Genomic DNA, 19,922 nt, shown 5'->3' with positions numbered 1-19,922 from the left:
GTATAATAATACTGTTGTATCAATGTAACAAAAGTACCACACTAATGCACAGTGTTAATAGGGAAAGCTCTGTGTGCATGTGGTGGGGATGGAAGGGGGGATTGTATATGAGAACTCCGTACTTTCTGCATTTTTCTGTAAATCTGTACCTTCTTTAATTAAAAAGATGTTTATTTAATCTATTCCAGATCATAAAAAGATAAAAATATCCCATAATTAATTTCATTAAAACAGCATAACTATAACAGCAAATTTTATAAAATCCAAAAACCAAACATGAACCAATCACAACTGTGAATGCAAAAATTATAAATAAATTATTAATAAATTAAAACCAACAGTTTATCAAAAGACTAACAATTTGATCAAATAGGAATGCAAGGATGGTTAAATATCAGGAAATCTGACCACATAATATATTGTATGAAAGACAGAGAGCCATATGATCATATAAACAGATGAGGAAACGGCATTTTCTGAAATCTGAAACTATTCTACAAAAAGAAATGCAACTAAGATAGGAATAGAATTAAACTACTTACATTAAAAAATAATTAAGTCAAAAACAAAAGTAAACATTTTATTTGTTTAAATGTTAGTGTCATCTCCTTAAAATCAGGACAAGTTGGAAATACTATCCCTTTATTCTTTCTCTAATTAAACTCATTTTATTCTGAGATAATTGTTAATTCACATGCAGCTGTTGTAAGATACAGCAGAGAGAGATTCCTGTGCCCTGTATACGGTTTCCTCGGATGATAACATCCTGAAAAACTATTGTACAAACTAACAACCAGCATAGTGACATTGATAGGCAAGGTACAGAACATTTTCATCAACACAGAACTCTATTCCCTTGTTCTCCCATCCCCACTTCCTCCTTAGCCTTTGGCAACCATCAATTTCTTCTCCAGTTCTATTATTTTGCCATTTTAAGAATGACATATAAATGGAGTCTTACAGAATGTAACATTTTGGACTCAGCTTTTTCCACTCAGCATAATTCTTTGAGATTCATCCAGATTGCATGTGTCATAGTTTTTTTTCTTTTTTTGGCTGAGGAGTATTCAATAGTAAGGAAGTACACAGTTTATTTAATCATTCATTCCATTGATGGACATCTGGGTTTCTAGTTTTCGGCTGTTGTGTATAAAACTGCTATTAACATTTGTATACAGGTTGTGGAATGAACATATGTTTTCTTTTCTCTAATGTAAATGCCCACAAGTGCAACTGCTGGATTATATTTTTATTACTTATTTATTTATTTGTTTATTTATTTATTTAACACAGATGCTTTATTACATGAGCTAGGATGGGAGGGAGGAATGACTTGCCTTTCCCCGCCTTGATTTTCCATTCCTTGCCTTATAGCCCATAGCCAGCTGCTCGGCCACACCAGTCTGGCCTGGAAGCAATGCAGGCAGAAACTCCTCTTCTAAGACCACTGATCTTGGCATTCTTTTTCCTTTCATCATATTTCTTCTGAATTTTCTTTGATTGTTTTTTGTCTAAAATTTCTGCCTTCTCAGGAGTCAGCTTGACCCCCTTTTCGCTGCTCATGGGCAGAGCGTAGCCGGACTCGTGGCATTGCTGGTACAGTGTGCTGTCAAGGAGCAAAGAGCAAAATACAGCTCTTTACCAGGGCGGTGTGCGGACCAGCTCCTTATTGGATGCGTTGTAGACAACATCGATGATCTTTGTCTTGTGAGTACAACACTCAGAAACTCAGAAGTTCCCACATCCGGCCTCCAGACAAAGTACTTCTTGTTGCTTCCTCACACCCAAACTGTGTGTATGGGATGGTGGCCAATCTTTGTGTTGGCAGCTGGGCGTCCTAGCTCATACCTGCGCTTCTCGTGGAAGGGCTTTCTCTTACCCCAGGGCTTGTGGACTTTCTACCGGTTGTCTCGGGAGATGCCTATCACACGGTGTCAGCTGCAAGGAGAAACGCAAAGCTTCACGGTCTGGTTTATAAAACCTGCGTACTTATTTTTTAAGAAATTGTCAAAGTATTTACAAGAGTGGTCACACTTCATATTTTCCCCATCAGTGCGTGAGTGATCCAGCTTCTTTGCATCCTCACTAGTATTTGGTGTTGCTATATTTTTTAAACATTCTGAGAGGGGTGTGGTGCTGTCTCACTGTGATTATAATTTGCATCTCCTTGATGGTTAACAATGTTAAACATTTGCACGTGCTTATTTGCCATTGGTATAACCTCTTCAGTGAAATGTCTTTTCACGTATTTTGCCCATTTTTAAATTGGAAGGTTGGGATGTTATGGCTAAGTTTGAGAGTTCTTCATGTATCTCAGATACTAGTCCTTTTTCACATATGAGGTCTGCGAATGTTTTCACCCAGTCTGTAGCTTGTATTTTCATTCTCTTAACAAGTTTTTAATTTTTATGTGATTTAATTTATCAGTTTTTCCTTTAATGTTTCATGCTTTTGGTGTCAAGTCTTAGAACCCTTGGTCTAACTTTAGATCCTGAATCTGTTCTCCTATGTTTTTTCTTAAATATTATATATTGTTACATTTAAGTCTTTGATCCATTTTGAGATAATTGTTTTAGAAAGTGAGACTTAAGTCAAAGTTTATATTTGGGACCTAAAGATGTGCAATTGTTCCAGCAACCATTCATTGAAAAGGCTGTTTCCTCTTTCGAATTGCTTTTGCTTCTTTGTTAGAAACACTTTGGGCATATTTGTATGGATCTATTTCTGGGTTTTCTATTCAGCCTTGAAATGGGGTAGACAAATTACTCCCATTTCATTCTTGTTTTTCAAAACAGTTTTAGCTCTTCTGATTTCTTTGCTTTCCATATAAATTTTATCTACTAAATCATATCTACTTCTACACAAAAATCTTGCTGCAAATTTGATGGGAATTGTGTTAAACCTGTATGTCAATTTGGGGAGACCTAAGATATTTATTATAGTGTTGCAATCTATGGTAATTCTCTCTATTTATTTAGGTCATCTTTGATTTCTTTCATCAGCGTTTTGTACTTTTTAGCATCAAATCTTTGCTAAGTGTTCGATTTACACCTATATATTTTATTCATTTTTTTTAGTAAATTGTAAATAGGATTGTATTTTTAATTTTGCATTCATGTATTCATTACAGTATATAGAAGTAAAACTTATTTTGTATGTTTATTTTCTATCCTGTGACCTTATTGAACTCACTTATTTGTTCTAGCATTTTCGTTTTTTGGGAGAGGATTTTTGCAGATTATTTGGGATTTTCTATGTAGATAAGCATGCCATCTGCAAATAATGGCAGTTTTATTTCTTTCTTTCTGATCTTTCTTTAATTTTCTTTTCTTGCTTTGTGGAATTGGTTAGAACTTCTAGCAGTATGTTGATTAAGAGTATTAAGAGCAGACCATGCTTACCTTGTCCCAGATCTGAAGGAGAAGGCAAACCATTAAAGTCTTCACCATTAAAGTATACTGTTACCTGTAGGTTTTTATAGATACTCTTCATCAAGTTGAGGAAATTCCCCTTAACTATTCCTGGATTTCTAGAAGTTTCATCATGAAAGGACTTTGAATATTACAAATGATTTTCTGCATTACTTAATATGCTGATATAATTTTTCTTATTTTTTTACCCTGTTAATATGGTGAATTATATTGATGATTTTCAAATATTGAACATTGAACTTGCATTTCTTGAATAAGCACCTCTTGGTCATGGTATACAATTTTCTATAGGTTGCTAAATTCAATTTGTTAACATTTTATCAAGGAGTTTTGAATCAAATTCATGATGGATATTGGTCTGTGGTTTTATTTTTTGTACTGCCTTTAGTTTTTGTATCAGGGTAATACCAGCTTCATGAATGAATTGGAGGCTTAGATCACTGACTTAGACCTTTCTTTTTACTCAAAAAAACATTTAAAGCTATAGGCTTCCCTCTAGGCACTGCTTTAGCTATACCACATTTTGATATAAGAACTTTCATTTTCATTCAGTTAAAAATATTTTATAAATTCATATGTGTTTTCCTCTTGAATCAATGCATTATTTAAAAGTAAATTTCTTAGAGGTGGGGCAAGATGGTAACATACAGAGGTGTGGAATTTAATTAATCCTCTAAAGCAGCTAGTAAATAGTCAGAAACTGTCTGGAAAAACTGTTTTGAGGTACATCCATGACCAGACACACATCATACACCAGTCTGGAATGAGTGGAAGGGTCAAGATCACAGCACAAAACTGTAAGTAAAACCCCCAAACTTCAGAGGCTGTTGCCCCTCCCCCACTGGCATGAGAGGCTATTGCAGACACTTTCCCATGGGAAAAAAGAAGCAGTCTCTGCTAGGAGCAGGAGAAGGTAGCTCAATTAACCTCAATCTGTGATTTTAATCAACAAATGTGGACTGCTGAATGCAAGCTCCAAGCACAGATAAGCCCAGAGAAAACCAGAAAGTAACACTGAGGTCTTTCCTGGCAGAAAGGAGAATGGGCTGATGAAGAAAAAAAAAAAAAGGTTTTTGGAATCAGTTGAGCTCAGAATCCTGGAAAAGGGCTGTCCCCAAGAAAAGGGGTATATAGAACTGGGTACCAACTCTGACTCTTGGGGGGTGGGGACTACGCTCTGAAAAGACACCTTATTTTTTTCTCCCTTTTCCTTTTTTTTTTTTTTTTTTTAACATGGGCAGGCACCGGGAATCAAACCCTGGTCCGTGGGCATGGCAGGCAAGCACTCTTACCTGCTGAGCCACCATGGCCCTCCCTCTCTTTTTCTTTTTTTAAAGTATTGTAATCAGCTCATTAGAGAAAGCTTCAGGCATTTTCATTTGTCAGTATTGACCCAGGCAAGGGTAGAGTTAAGCTAGTTCTGAAAGACAAAGTAACAAGTCAAGTGAAGGAGATAATTCTCTAAAGGGCATATCTTCCCCAAGAAAGGGGGCGGAGCCCAGCTCAAATGGCAGAAAATTCAGGTTTCGGGGGCTGGGAATCAGAGATAGCTTAATCTTGCCTCCCACCTCAGCCTCTGTTTCAACAATCCTGGCAGGTACAGGGGCTACTGAGAATTAAAAGCACCATACCACTTTACCCTCCTGGGATGCTGTGGGCTGACAAGCTCCACCTGCTGGACAGGATAGGAAAAGCACTAGAGTCTAGAGGCTCCACAGGAAAATCAGAAAACCTGCTGTGTCTCATCCTCAGGGGAACTTGGTATTGACTGCAGACTCCTTCTGAGACCTTGGCCTGCCCTATCTGGGAAAATCTAATTGGGGTTGATCATATCTGGGGAGACCATCCTCAAAAAAATGTTCCATATAGGCAGAGCAAGGACCAGAAAAGCAAGAGCTTAAAAATTCTTAGCAGTTAAATAGAAGCTATGTTAGAGGTCTAGAATATGCTGCACTGAAAGCCAAAGAACAGACAGAGAACAAATCCAACCAACAAGTAAACCCTAGGTAAAACAGTGAAAATGACCTCCAGAATAACTAATCAAGGAAATCAGATGCCAAGACACTAACAAAAAATTACAAGTCATACCAGGAAAAATGAAGATATGGTTCAGTCAATGAAAAAACCTAACACTTTAAGTGAGATTCAGGAGTTGAAACAACTAATTAAAGAAGTTCAAACAAGCATGTAAATCAGTTAAAAATCATATCAACAAGTTGAGGGAAGATATTCAAAAGAGATGAACAATACAGAGAAAAAAATTGGGCAGTCATAAAATGAAACATGAAAGCTTGAAAAAGAAATGACAAAACTTATGGGAATGAGAGGCACAATAGAAGAGATGAAAAACACAATGGACGTGGGAAATGACCCCATGGATGAGCTTGGTCCTGGCACCATGGGATCAACAATGCCATCCTGACAAAAGGGGGGAAGAGAAGGGTAACAAATAAAGTATCAGTGGCTGAGAGAGTTCAAATAGAGTTAAGAGGCTATACTGGAGGTCACTCTTATGCTTGCTTCAGTTAGACATTGCTATCTATTATAACCTGCCAAACCCCAACCAAAACCATTCCTGCCAATCCTAGAGAATACTTAGCACTTTATATATGACTCTACAAAACTAGGGTAACTTTCCAAAACCTGCAACCTCCAGATGGGTCTCTGAACCAGATAAATCCTGAAATGCAGAGGGGCCAGCCCATCCAGAACATCAACTAGTTCCATCCCCCTATCCTGTATTATAGACAGCCCCTTCCAACATGAAAGAGTTAGAATGACCACAACCAAAATACCCCTACAGAGTGAGAGAAAGATCAAAGTTGATCATAGAGTTATACAGAGAAGGTAGGGTTTAACAAATCAGTATGAGTGCAGAATTATTATACTGATATTTCTTTTAGCCTCCAGTACTTTAGAGCAGCTAGAAATAAAAACCTAAAATTGTGGAATTGTAACCCATACCAAACTCTGAAATCTGTTCTACAACTAATTGTTCTGATATACTTTGAACTTTATTGCTTTTATATATATATGTTATTTAAAGAGAAGGAGGAGTATAACAGAGAAGATAGGATTTAACAAATGAGTATGACTGCTGAATCATTATATTGATATTTCTGTTGGTCTCCAGTGTCCTGGAGCAGCTAGAAGAAAAAACAAAAAATTGTGGAACTGTAACCCACACCAAACTTTAAAATCTGTTCTATTACTACTTGCTAAAAATGTACTTGGAAATTTATTGTATTTTTGTATATCTGTTATATTTCGCAATTAAAAAATGTTAACACTGGAAAAAAAAAAACCTACAATAGATACCTACAACAGCAGATTTGAAGAGGTGGAGGAAAGGATTAGTGAAATGGGGGGAGGATATCTGAAATCCTACATACCAAAGAATAGAAAATCATGGAAAAATATGAGCAGGATCTCAGGGAACTGAATGAAAACACGAAGGGCATGAATATATGTGTTTTGAGTGTCCCATAATCAGAAAAGAAGGGGAAAAGATCAGAAAGAACAATGGAGTAAAAATGGGGTAAATTATCACTGAAAATTTCCCATCTCTTATGAGAGACATAAAATTACATAACCAAGAAGCACAGCATACCACAAACAAAATAGATCTGAATAGATCTGCTACAAGACACTTACTAATTAGATTGTCAAACATCATAAACAAAGAGAGAGGGTGGGTGTCATGGTCAGGTTCATGTGCCAACATGGCCAGGTGGTGGGACCTATTTGTCTGGTTGGGCAACTGCTGGCCTGCCTTTTGCTATGAGGACATTTCATAGAATTAAATCATGATCACGTCAGCTACATCACAGCTGATTCCATTTGTAATCAGCCAAAGTGAGTGCCTTCTTTAATGGGTGATGCTTAATCTAACCACTGGAAGCCTTTTAAGGAGGATTTAGAAGAGACAGGCTCTCTTCCTGCTTTGACCAGCAAGCCTCTCCTGTGGAGTTCGTCCAGACCCTCCATCGGAGTCATCAGCTTCACAGCCTGCCCTGCGGTATTTGGACTCTACATTCACATGGTTATGTGAGACACTTTAATAAACTTTACATTTACGAACATTTCCTGTTGATTCGGTTTCTCTAGAGAACCCTAACTAATACAACTCGGTACCAGGAGTGGTTCTTAAGAAACAGAATCTTAAAATGGGTTTTTATGAATGTTTTTCTAAACTGACTGGACTCAAAGGCACTGAGAACTCTGATTCCCATAATCAGAATGACATTGCCAATCCATGGAGTGAGTTGGCAAAAGAGATGGTCAAAATATCGCCATTTGATTCTTCTAATGCTTTGCTTGTATGAAGCCAGGCTCTGGGGGATAATCTTTTTGATACCTTTACATAGTTTTGTGGAAATAGCAAGTATAGAGATGTTGGCTGGTTGTTGTTAGATACACTGTATACATTAATGAATGAAAGGGATGAGCTTAAGGCTTCAAATGAGACGCTTAAGTGCTGTCTGACAGATGTAGACGTTTCTGTGAGTGTCCTGAAGGAAAATCTTATCTCCTGTAGCCATAGACTTGAGATCTCTGAAAATCAGACTCAGAATCTTATTGTTAGTGTAGCAACTTTACTACATAAACTGAAATCTCAATCTTGCATGGTGTCTGCTGTTATGGTGAGGGCATTGATTAGAAAGAAGTGGGACCCCGAAAAGCGGGATGGCAATATATGGATTGATAATGATGTTGGTGGAGAGGTTGAAACCCTAGGTCATGCTGAGTCTTCTCTAGATAACCCTGTAATAGGCTGCACTGAGGATATAGCCGCCCCACCTCCAGTCTGCCTTGAGGAGTTGGCCACCCAAACTCCACCTGAAGGGATTAGCCCTAGAGTGATTAATCCTGTTTCACCAGATGATCCTGCAGATGAATGCCTTGAACAAATGGCTTGCTAATTCTTTTCATGACTTCCAGTTCTTTTCATAACCCACCACCTCCACCCCTCATTTCTTCCACAACTACAACTAGACTAAAGTCCCAGCAGGCCCCTAAAGATGAGGTGCAAAGTATCACACATGAGGAGGTACATTATACTTCAAAAGAACTATGTGAGTTTTCCAATTTATATAGACAGAAATCAGGGGAATATATGTGGCAATGGACTTTAAGGGTACGGGATAATGGGGGGAGGAATATAAGGCTGGATCAGGCTGAATTTATTGATATGGGCCCACTAAGCAGAGATTCTGCATTCAGTGTTACAGCTCAAGGGGTTAGAAAAGGCATTAACAGTTTGGATGGTTGGCTGAAACATGTATCAAAAGGTGACCGACATTACCTAAGATTGAAATGCCAGAACTGCCCTGGTATAATGTAGATGAGGCATCCAGAGGCTTAGAGAGATTGGAATGTTAGAGTGGATTTATCATACAAAGCCTGCTCTTACACCCCAGGAATGTCCTGAGGATGCACCTTTTACCAGAACAATGAGAAATAAATTTGTGAGACTAGCGCCATCATCCCTGAAGAGCTCTATAGTTGTACTTCTCTGTAGGTCAGTTTTACTGTAGGAACTGCTGTCACTGAGCTGGAATCCTTAAACAAAATGGAGATGACCAGATCCCAAGTTGGCAGAAGCCAGGTGGCAGCAGTTGATCACCAAAGACAGGGTGGATGTGGCTATTATAATAGACAGCAAACTCAAAGCAGAAGTCAAAATAATCTAACTCTCAAAGATTTGTGGCATTGGCTAGTAAATTATGCAGTACCTAGAAATATAATAGATGGGCAGTCTACTAAATTCTTGTTTGAGCTGGATGAACAAAAGAGTTCCAGGTCAAATGAACAGAAGTCTAAGTTGAATTACAAAAAGACAGAGTCACAGCTCCTTAATCAATTTCCAGACTTGAGACAGTTTACAGACCCAGAATCCCTTGAATGAAGGGGAGGCCAGGTCCCTTTGGGGGAGAACCCTGTTACATTGCCACATTTCTATACTGTTAATCTTACTCCAAGCCTTTCCCAAGGAGACTGACAGCCTTTTACCAGGATAACTGCATTGTGGGGAAAGGAAATGATCAGATACTTCAGGGATTATTAGATACTGGTTCAGAAATGACATTAATTCCAGGGGACCCAAAACGTCACTCTGGTCCACCAGTCAGAGTGGGGACTTATGGAGCTCAGGCGATTGATGAAATTTTAGCTCATCTCACAGGGGTCCAGTAGGACTCCAGACCCATTCTGTAGTTATTTCCCCAGTTCTAGAATGCATAATTGCAGTAGACATACTGAGCAATTGGCAGAATCCCCACATTGGCTCTCTAACTCATGCAGTGAGGGCTATTATGGTGGGAAAAGCCTAGTGGAAGCCACTAGAACTGCCCCTACCTAGCAAAATAGTAAATCAGAAGCATACCAGATTCCTGGAGGGATTTTGCAGAGATTACTGCCACTCTTAAGGGCTTGAAGGATGCAGGGGTAGTGATACCTACCACATCCCCATTCAACTCTCCTATTTTCCCTTTCCAGAAAACAGATGGGTCTTGGAGGATGACAGTGGATTATAAGCTCAACCAGGTGGTAACTCCAATTGCAGCTGCTGTTCCAGATGTGGTATCATTGCTTGAGCAAATCAATACATCCCCTGGTACCTGGTATGCCGCTATTGATCTGGCAAATGCTTTTTCTCAATAGCTGTTAGTAAGGACCACCAGAAACAGTTTGCTTTCAGCTGGCAAGGCCAGCAATATAGTTTCACTGTCCTACCTCAAGGGTATAACAACTCTACAACCCTATGTCATAATCTTGTTTGCAGAGACTTTGAGTGTTTCTGCCTCCCACAAGACAACACACTGGTCCATTATATTGATGATATCATGTTGATTGGACCTATTGAGCAAGAAGTAGCAACTACTCTAGACTTACTACAAGACATTTGTGTGTCAGAGGATGGTACATAAATTCAATAAAAATACAGAGGCCTTCCATCTCAGTGAAATTTCTAGGTGTCCAGTTGTGTAGGGCATGCCAAGATGTCCCTTCTAAGGTGAAGGATAAGTTGTTGCATTTTGTCCTTCCTACAAGAAGAGGCACAATGCCTCGTTGGTCTCTTTGGAGTTTGGCAACAACATATTCCTCATTTGGGTGTGCTACTCCAGCCCATTTATCGAGTGACCAGAAAAGCTGCTAATTTTGAGTGGGGACCTGAACAAGAGGAGGCTCTGTGACAGGTCCAGGCTGCTGTACATTCTGCTCTGCCACTTGGGCTGTATGATCCAGCAGATCCAATGGTGCTGGAAGTGTCAGTGGCAAACAGAGATGCTGTTTGGAGCCTTTGGCAGGCCCCTATTGAAGAATCACAACACAGACCCTTAGGAGTTTGGAGCAGAGCCTTACCATCTGCTGGAGATAACTACTCTCCTTTTGAGAAACAGCTTTTGGCCTGCTACTGGGCCTTAGTAGAGACTGAATGCTTAACCATAGGCCACCAAGTTACCATGAGACCTGAGTTGCCTATCATGAGCTGGGTGTTGTCTGACCCACCAAGCCATAAAGTTGGGTGAGCACAGCAGCACTCTATCATAAAATGGAAATGGTATATACAAAATAGGGCCAGAGAAGGTCCAAAGTAACAAGTAAGTTACATGAGGAAGTGGCCCAAATGCCCATGGTCTACATTTCAGCCACATTGCATCCTCTTTCTTAGACCAGCGCTATGGCCTCTTGGGGGTTCCTTATAGTGAGTGGCCTGAAGAAGAGAACGCTCAGGCCTGGGTTACAGATGGTTCAGCGTATATGCAGGTACCAGCCGAAAGTGGACAGCTGCAGCACTACAACCACTTTCTGGGGAGTCCTTGAAGGACAGTGGTGAGGGAAAATACTTCCAGTGGGCAGAACTTTGAGCAGTGCACCTGGTTGTTCATTTTGCTTGGAAGGAAAACTGGCCAGAAGTATGTTTCTATACTGACTCATGGGCTGTTGCCAATGGTTTGACTGGATGGTCAGGGACTTGGAAGGACCATATTTGGAAAATTGGTGACAAAGAGGGCTGGAGAAAAGGTACGTGGATAGACCTTTCTGAGTGGGCTAAAAACATGAAGATATTTGTGTCCCACATGAATGCACACCAGAGGGTGGCTTCAGCAGAAGAAGGGTTTAATAACCAAGTGGATAAGATGATCCCATCTGTGGATACCAGTCAGCCTTTTTCCCAGCAACTCTTGTCATTGCCCAATGGGCTCATGAACAAAGTGGCCATTGGTGGTAGGGATGGAGGTTATGGATGGGCTCAGCAACACTAACTTCCATTCACCAAGGCTGACCTGGCTACAGCCACTGCTGAGTGCCCAGTCTGCCAGCAGTTAAGACCCACACTCAGCTCCTGATATGGCACCATTCCCTGAGGTGACCAGAGATTGCATTGGACAACTCCCTTCATGGAAGGGGTAGCAATTTGTTCTAACTGGAATACACACATACTCTGGATGTGGGTTTGCTTTTCCTGCGTGCAATTCTTCTGCCAAAACTACCATCTGTGGGCTTACAGAATGCCTTATCCATCATCATGGTATTCCACACAGCATTGCTTCTGATCAGGGAACACACTTCACAGCAAATGAAGTGCAGGAATGGGCTTCTTTGGTCTTACCATGTTCCCCATCATCCAGAAGCAGTTGGATTGATAGAATGGTGGAATGGCCTTTTGCAAACTCAATTATGATGCTTACTAGGTGGCAATACCTTGAAGGGCTGGGGCAATGTTCTCTAGGAAGCTGTGTATGCTTTGAATCAGCATCCACTGTATGGTGCTGTTTCTCCCATAGTCAGGATCTATCAGTCCAGGAACCAAGGGATGGAAATGGGAGTGGCACCTCTCACTATTACCCCTAGTGATCCACTAGGAAAAATTCTGCTTCCTTTCTCTGCGACCCTGAGCTCTGCTGTTCTATAGGTTTTAGTTCCAAAAGGGGGAGTGCTTCCACCAGGAGAAACAACAACGATCCCATTGAACTGAAATCTAAGACTGCCACCTGGCCACTTTGGGCTACTCATGCCCCTGGATCAACAAGCCAAGAAGGGAATTACATTATGGCTGAGGTGACTGACCTTGACTATCAGGTGGAATATAGGACTGCGACTACAATGAAGGTAAAGAAGAGTTTTCCTGGAATATAGCAGATCCCCTAGGGCATCTTTTAGTATTATCATGCCCTGTGATTAAAATCAATGGAAAACGGCAACAACCCAATCCAGGCAGGGGTACCAATGGCTCTGAAACTTCAGGAATGAAGGTTTGGGTCATCCCAACAAGCAAAGAACCATGGCCAGCTTAAGTGCTTGCTGAGGGGAAAGGGAACATGGAATGGGTAGTGGAAGAAGATAGGGATAAATATGAACTATGGCCATGTGATCAGTTACAGAAACGAGGACTATAATGCCGTTTTGTTCATGTTATACTATCTGAGTTGTAGGATTTCAAGTTTAGGAATGAATATTACCCAAGGACTTGCACCTTATTCTGGAGAGATTTAGTGTGTTCCTAGGTATATGCGGGACAGGTGAGTATTGTTAGGTGAGAAAAAAAATACATCTTTTATTGTTTTCTATTTAGAAATTAGGTATGGTTTAAGGTGATGAGTATAGCTGCCAAGTTGACAAGGGGTGGACTGTCATGGTCAGGTTCGTTTGTCAACTTGGCCAGGCGGTGGTACCTGTTTGTCTGGTTGGGCAAGTGCTGGGCTGTCTTTTGCTATGAGGACATTTCATAGAATTAAATCGTGATCACATTGGCTACATCCACAGCTGATTCCATTTGTAATCAGCCAAGAGGAGTGTCTTCTTTAATGAATGATGCTTAATCTAATCACTGGAAGCTTTTTAAGGAGGATTCAGAAGAGACAGGTTCACTTCCTGCTTTGGCTGGTGAGCCTCTCCTGTCGGGTTTGTCCAGACCCTCCATTGAAGTCATCAGCTTCATAGCCTCCCCTGCAGATTTTGAACTCTACTTTCCCACAGTTACATGAGACACTTTTATAAATTTTTTATTTATGAATATTTCCTGTTGATTGTGTATCTCTAGAGAACCCTAACTAATACAACAGGCCACAGTGGCTCAGAAGTCAAAGTTCTTGCCTGCCATGCTGGAGACCCGGGTTTGATTCCTGGTGCCTACCCATGCAAACAACAATAACAACAACAAAGAGAATTCTGAAAGCAGCAAGAAAAAAGTATCCATCCCGTACAAAGAAAGCACGATAAGACTATTGCAGATTTCTCAGCAGAAACACTGGAGGTGAGAAAGCAGTGGTATGACATATTTAAGACACTGGAAGAGATAAACTGCAAACCAAGAATTCTATACCTGGAAAACTGCCCTTCAAAAATGAGGGAGAAAGCCCCCTTCGGGGAATGGTGAGAGTGGGGAGAAATTCAACTTCCCCAAGTTGAATTCTTGATATTCTCACAAGCAGTGTGGACAACCAAAGCTATAGGCTGAGCCCCCAGTCTTGGGGTTTGTTCATATGAGACTTGAGCCCACAAAGGATAGGTCAGGTCTACTTAGAATTTGGGCCTAAGAGTCACCCCTGAGAGAGCCTCTTTTGTTACTCAGATGTCGTCTCTCTCTCCAGCCAACATGACGAGCAGTCTCACCACCCTCCCCCTCTCTGCATGGGACATGACTCCCAGGGGTGTGGACCTTCCTAGCAATGTGGACAAAGATCCTGGAATGAGCTGAGACTCAGCATCAAGGGACTGAGAAAAACCCTAGAATGAGCTGAGAATTAACAGCAAGGGATTGAGAGAAACTTCTCGACCAAAGGGGGAAGAGTGAAATGAGACTAAGTGTCAATGGCTGAGAGATTCCAAACAGAGTTGAGAGGTTATCCTGGAGGTTATTCTTATGCATTAAGTAGCTATCACCCTGTTGTTCAAGATGTAGTGGAGAGGCTGGAGGGAACTGCCTAAAAACGTAGAGCTGTGTTCCAGTAGCCATGTTTCTTGATGATGATTGAACAATGATACAGCTTTCACAATGAGACTCTGTGAATGTGAAAACCTTGTGTCTGATGCTCCTTTTAGCTACTATATTAACAGAAGAGTAGAACATATGGAATAAAAATAAATAATGGGGGAACAAATGTTAGATTTAGTTTGAAATGCTAGTGGTAAATGAAAGCGAGGAGTGGGGGGTATAGTATGTATAATCTTTTTTTTCACTATTATCATTTTATTTCTTTTTCTATTGTCTTTTTATTTCTTTTTCTAAATCGATGCAAATGTTCTAAGAAATGATGAATATGCAATATGTGATGATATTAAGAATTACTGATTGTATATGTGGAATGGAATGATATCTTAATGTTTTGTTTGTTAATTTTTTTAATTAATAAAAAAGTTTTTAAAAAATGAGGGAGAGTTTAAAATATTTCAGACAAACACACTGAGAGCGTTTGTGAACAAGACTCCTGCTCAACAAGAAACACTAAAGGGAGCACTACAGAGAGATAGGAAAAGACAGGAGAGAGAGGTTTGGAACAGAGTGTAGAAATGAAGAGTGAGAGAAAAAATAAGGCATGATATATCAGAATAAAGTCATCATGCATGCAACAATGAGAATGAAACTTGAGGACATTATGTTTAGTGAAAGTAGCCAGAAACAAAAGGACAAATTCTATGTGGTCACTAATATGAACTAACATTAACAAGTGTGTTTTGAGAGTTAAAGTCAAGAACACTCCAAGTCACACTGTTAGGTTTTCAGACTTGAATATACATTATTTCATAAAACAGTGGCATTTATGTACTCACATGGTCCATTGGCTTGGAAATGTATGACTATTGGGCATAAAGAGTAAAAATGTATAAATGTAAATCAATGGAAAGGGTAACAACCATCAACAAAAATAAACAATTAAGAATTAATATTCTACGATATGGTCCATATTTTAAAACTTCAACTTCTATGTAAAACCAAAGGAGATGTTTATTTGGTACAAAAGTTTATATTTTGAGTCCTACATTATTTAATTTAACTTGTACGGTCAGTTTAGTTGATCATAAGTACATGGAACCTTGAATAGTGCATGAGATCTTGTTGGTTTGTACATTTTAGTGTGATGCCCCAATACATCCCAGAGTAATTTGAGCAGAGAATAAAAATGTATTTTTCAAAGTCCCCTTGGTGGACTGAGGAGAAAGGAGAAGCTTAAGTTTATTAAAATTCCCCATCTGGGAAATTCCTGGTGTTCATACAAGCAGTGGGGACAATTAATTCAATAGGCTGAACTCTTGATCTTGGGATTTGCCCCTATGAAACATTTTCCTGCAAAGGAGAAGCTAAACCTATTTAAAATTATGTCTGAGTCACCCCCAGAGAATCTCTTTTGTTGCTCAGATGTGGCCTCTCTCTAACCTAACTTGGCAGGTGAACTCACTGCCCACCCCCTACATGGGACTTGACTCCCAGGGGTGTAAATCTCCCTTGCAGTGTGGGACAGGACTCCCAGGGATGAGCCGGGACCAACCTCATGGGTTTGAGAAAGCTTCTTGACCAAAAGGGGGAAGAGAGAAAAGAGACAAAGTAAAGTTTCAGTGGCTGAGAAATTCCAAACAGAGTCAAGAGGTTATCATGGAGGTTATTATTATGCATTGTATAGATATCCCTTTTTAGGTTATGGTGTACTGGAGTGGCTAGAGGGGAGTACCTGAAACTGTTGGTCTGTATTCCAGTAGCCTTGATTCTTGAAGACAATTGTATAGCAATATAGCTTTTACAATGTGACCATGTGATTGTGAAAATCTTCTTTTTCCAATGCTCCCTTTATCTGGGGTATGAACAATTTTGTAAAAAAAAAAAAAAGGACAAAAATAAATAACTAATGGGGGAAGTAGTAAGAGGTAGAAAATAAAAATTGGGTAGATTGCAATACTAGTTTCAATGAGAGGGAGGGGTAAGGGGTATGGAATGTATAAATTTTTCTTTTTTCTATTTCTTTTTCTGGAGTGATGCAAATGTTCTAAAAATGATGATGGTGATGAATACACAACTATGTGATGATATTGTGAGCCACTGATTGTATGCTTTGTATGGACTGTATGTTTGTGAAGATAACTCAATAAAAATATTTTTTAAAAAACCAAAAAGAAAAAAAGACAATATCCTAGGTAAAGAAAGTATCACAGTTGACACTTGGTGTTAGAATATTGGAGACAAAGTATATGAAACGCATGTTGTAGCACCATGTGCTCTCTCCAACTTCCTGTGGACAGTCCACCTGAGCCCTAGGGTCAACAGAACAGCGATTCTTAAGGAACCTAGAGAGTTTAGAATAAAAGATATGTAGCAGAGGATATCAAAATTAAAGAAGCTAAGCATTTCAGTGACATAAAAAGTTTCTTCCCCAGGAGTAGGAGATTGTAGGGAAAACATTTTTAAAATCACCTTTGTTATAATATCATGATCATTTATCTAATGCAAGAATCTAGCATCTGGTACCCAAAACACAGGTGTAAAATTTTTTTCTGCTTCAGAGTTTTGTCCTCAACACTTCAAAAGGAACTAATGTAGCCACTGTTGTGCCTCGCTCCTCAGCTGATGCAGTATAAATTTTTTTTCTCATGTCTTCAGTAACAAATACAGGAATGTCTTCTTCTGTAGTCAGACTATGTGTCTTCTTAGTTAGCAAGCAAATGTATTTAAAAGGTCTTAGATAGCCAATGCCCAAAGTTGAAATCTGAGAGGCAGTGTCAGAACTTAAACGAGGCAGGATTTTTAGAGACTACTCAAATGAAAACCTAAGTGAGGCATATAAAAATTCAGTTTTTTCTATTATTTTCCAACTGATAATTGACAGCAACATTCCCTGGCAAGGATGGTTAATCGGTGCTCTCTCCAGGTCCAAAATATCCCAACTTCTAAAGTAAGACACAAAAGAGAGGAAAGACACACATGAGTTCTGTGGTCTCTAGAACTCTTTTTTTTTTTTTTTTTTTTGCCATTTTTTAAAAAGGAATAGTTGCTCCTGTTGTACACCACCAGTTGAAGAGGTTTTCATCCAGATGAGAAATTCTTCCCTTTGTCTCTAGTGGGATAGGCACCAGATCGCCACAAGTGGCAGCTCCCGTGTCCTGTAGCACCTGCATCCGACCCTGAAGTGAAGAACAAGCTGGAACAGAGCCAGCTTGGGGTTCAAGCTAGATGGCATTTTGCTGTTGTTTGCCAATGCTTTCAGGCACTGGCATCGTGACAGCTCCTGTAAGAGGTCATACCCACCTTAAAAACCTTGTGAATAGCTTTTTGGAAACAGTGGAAGTTGTGGTCTATTAAATCTTTTCGTTCAAAGCTTTCTTCCCTAAGAATGCAGACCAGTGCCAAAAATTTAGTCAACTTTTTTTAAATAAAGGACAGTTGTATTATTCAGCTTGATAATTGCCACAGATTCTTTGTCATAAGCGCTTCCACTCCCATTTTCTTTTAACCCGTATATATGACACATCAATTACAAAATCAATCATGTCACAGCAAAGTTCATATGATTGCATATCCACAGGAGGACTGTCTATTGCAATGTGCAGTTTGCTGACAACATCAAAAAGCAAAGCTTTTTCAATACCTGAATTTGATATAAAGACATTTAATATGTTTTCCAAAGTACGCAGTTATGGAATGGATTTCTGGACCGCCTTACTAAAGGCTTCAAATATTGAATGGTCATAGATACTAGTCAAATAGAAGCTGAGATGGAGTTTTGCTACCCCAGAATCTGCAAGTTCATCATTGGCCCTTTGATGAATGTCCCTCTGTGTTTCTATCTTGTGGTCATCAGACTGATCATCAACTTTGTGAATAAAAATCTGGAAATTCATGTCTGGATTAACTTTGTATCATGTTCATCATTTGAACAATAATTTATTGGATATAGAATAATATGCTGCTGATTATTTTTTCTCTCTTTCCATCTTTCTACAGTTTATCGATTATTCCATTATATTCAGGCTTATGTCTCTCTTATGAGAAATCTGTTAAAAAAGAAAAAAATTATAATGCATACAATAAACTTTGCTGCAGCTCCAGCTAATACTTTCATTGCAACATTGTGAGAAATCCTAAGCCAGAGTAACCCGTTACACAGCACCTAGATTCATAACCCACAGAAAGCGTGAAATAATAATTGTTCTTAGAAATCACAAAGTTTTGGGGTCATTTGTCGTGCAGAAATGTATGACTATATATTTCTAAAAATGTGTAGTCCTAAAAATTTGCACAAAGAAAAATTAGTTCCATGCCGTACCGAGAATAAGACTAACATCGTACACCTTAAAAGCTGCATTTGGAATTCTAAGGGAAAATTAATTTAATTCTATAATTGAACTAGATAGATTATTAATAAAATGTTTTGGTAAAATATATTATCAAATGTAGTGACTCAAAAAAATTATTTCCCATCAGCCCTTTCTCAGGAAGTTACTGGAGGATGTATTCCATTGAAACAAGAAAATAAACCATGCAAGAAGGCATGGAACTTGGGGGAAAGTGGATCAAACCCAGGAGAGAGGAAAATATAATTCCAAGGATAAAAGTAAAGGGAAAGTCCAAAATGGTGGCTGTAGTGATGGACCAGACTTCACTTTGGAATAGGAGAGCTATGGAAGTGTATGCCAAAATACAGGGTAAATATCCTGTGCTTCTTTGAAACTGTTATGTACACTAGGAAGTTCATGTTCCTTTAATCCAGTCTTGTGGGGGTAGACCTACTGTTGGGTGGGACCTTTTGATTGTTTCCATGGAGATGTGACCCTGCCTATTCAGGGTGGGTTTAATCAACTTGCTGGAGTCCTTTAAGAGGGCTGATACAGAGAGCAGAGAGATGAACGAAGCTTGGAGACAAAATGCCCCACAAGATGCTGAACTAAGAGATGAAATCCAGAGTTTGCCCCAGAGAAGATAAAAGAGGACTCACAGATGCTTAGAGGAGGAAAATGCCCCAGAAGAAGCCAGAAGTATGCACCTGAGCTGAGAAACCCATTTTCGAAACCAGCCCAGGAGAGAAAGGTCTGCAGACATCGCCATGTGACAGAGAAACCCCGGATGCAATTGGCCTTTCTTCAGTGAAAGTATCCTCTTGTTGATGTCTTAATTTGAACATTTTTGTAGCTTTAGAACTGTAAATTTGTAACCTAATAAGTCCCCTTTGTAAAAACCAATCCATTCTGGCAGCACTAGTAAACTGAAACATAACCAAAGGCTATTTTAAAAGTTTAAAGTTGCTTCTGGAAAACAGAAAGAGGTGAGGCGGGGAGATAGTGGTGATCAGGGTGCCTCATATCTCACGGAACTATGGGAAAATTCTAGCTCAGTCACTTTTGGGATTCCTTCACACTCCTATCCCCCATTCCCAAAGGACATTTCTTGGAACACCTAACTGACGTGTCTGTGAGAAGACCTTGCTTTATGCAGAATTAAGACTAAGAGCTCAAACACTGTTAATAGGTGTCCATCTCTCTTTTTCCAATCTTTCTCTG

General features: G+C 39.5%; 2 pseudogenes; both read right to left on the bottom strand.

Annotated features, from left to right (window-relative positions):
* Nucleotides 1-1,284: 1,284 nt before the first annotated feature.
* LOC143686775 (small ribosomal subunit protein eS8 pseudogene) lies at nt 1,285-3,492 on the bottom strand (annotated as a pseudogene).
* Nucleotides 3,493-17,628: 14,136 nt separating this feature from the next.
* Nucleotides 17,629-19,120, bottom strand: LOC143686774 (ras-related GTP-binding protein C pseudogene; annotated as a pseudogene).
* Nucleotides 19,121-19,922: the final 802 nt, after the last annotated feature.

The sequence above is a fragment of the Tamandua tetradactyla genome, chromosome 6 (assembly GCF_023851605.1).
Source record: "Tamandua tetradactyla isolate mTamTet1 chromosome 6, mTamTet1.pri, whole genome shotgun sequence".
Classification (NCBI taxonomy): domain Eukaryota; kingdom Metazoa; phylum Chordata; class Mammalia; order Pilosa; family Myrmecophagidae; genus Tamandua; species Tamandua tetradactyla.
Note: the sequence above shows the minus strand (reverse complement) of the source record. Positions and strands in the feature narration are given on the sequence as shown.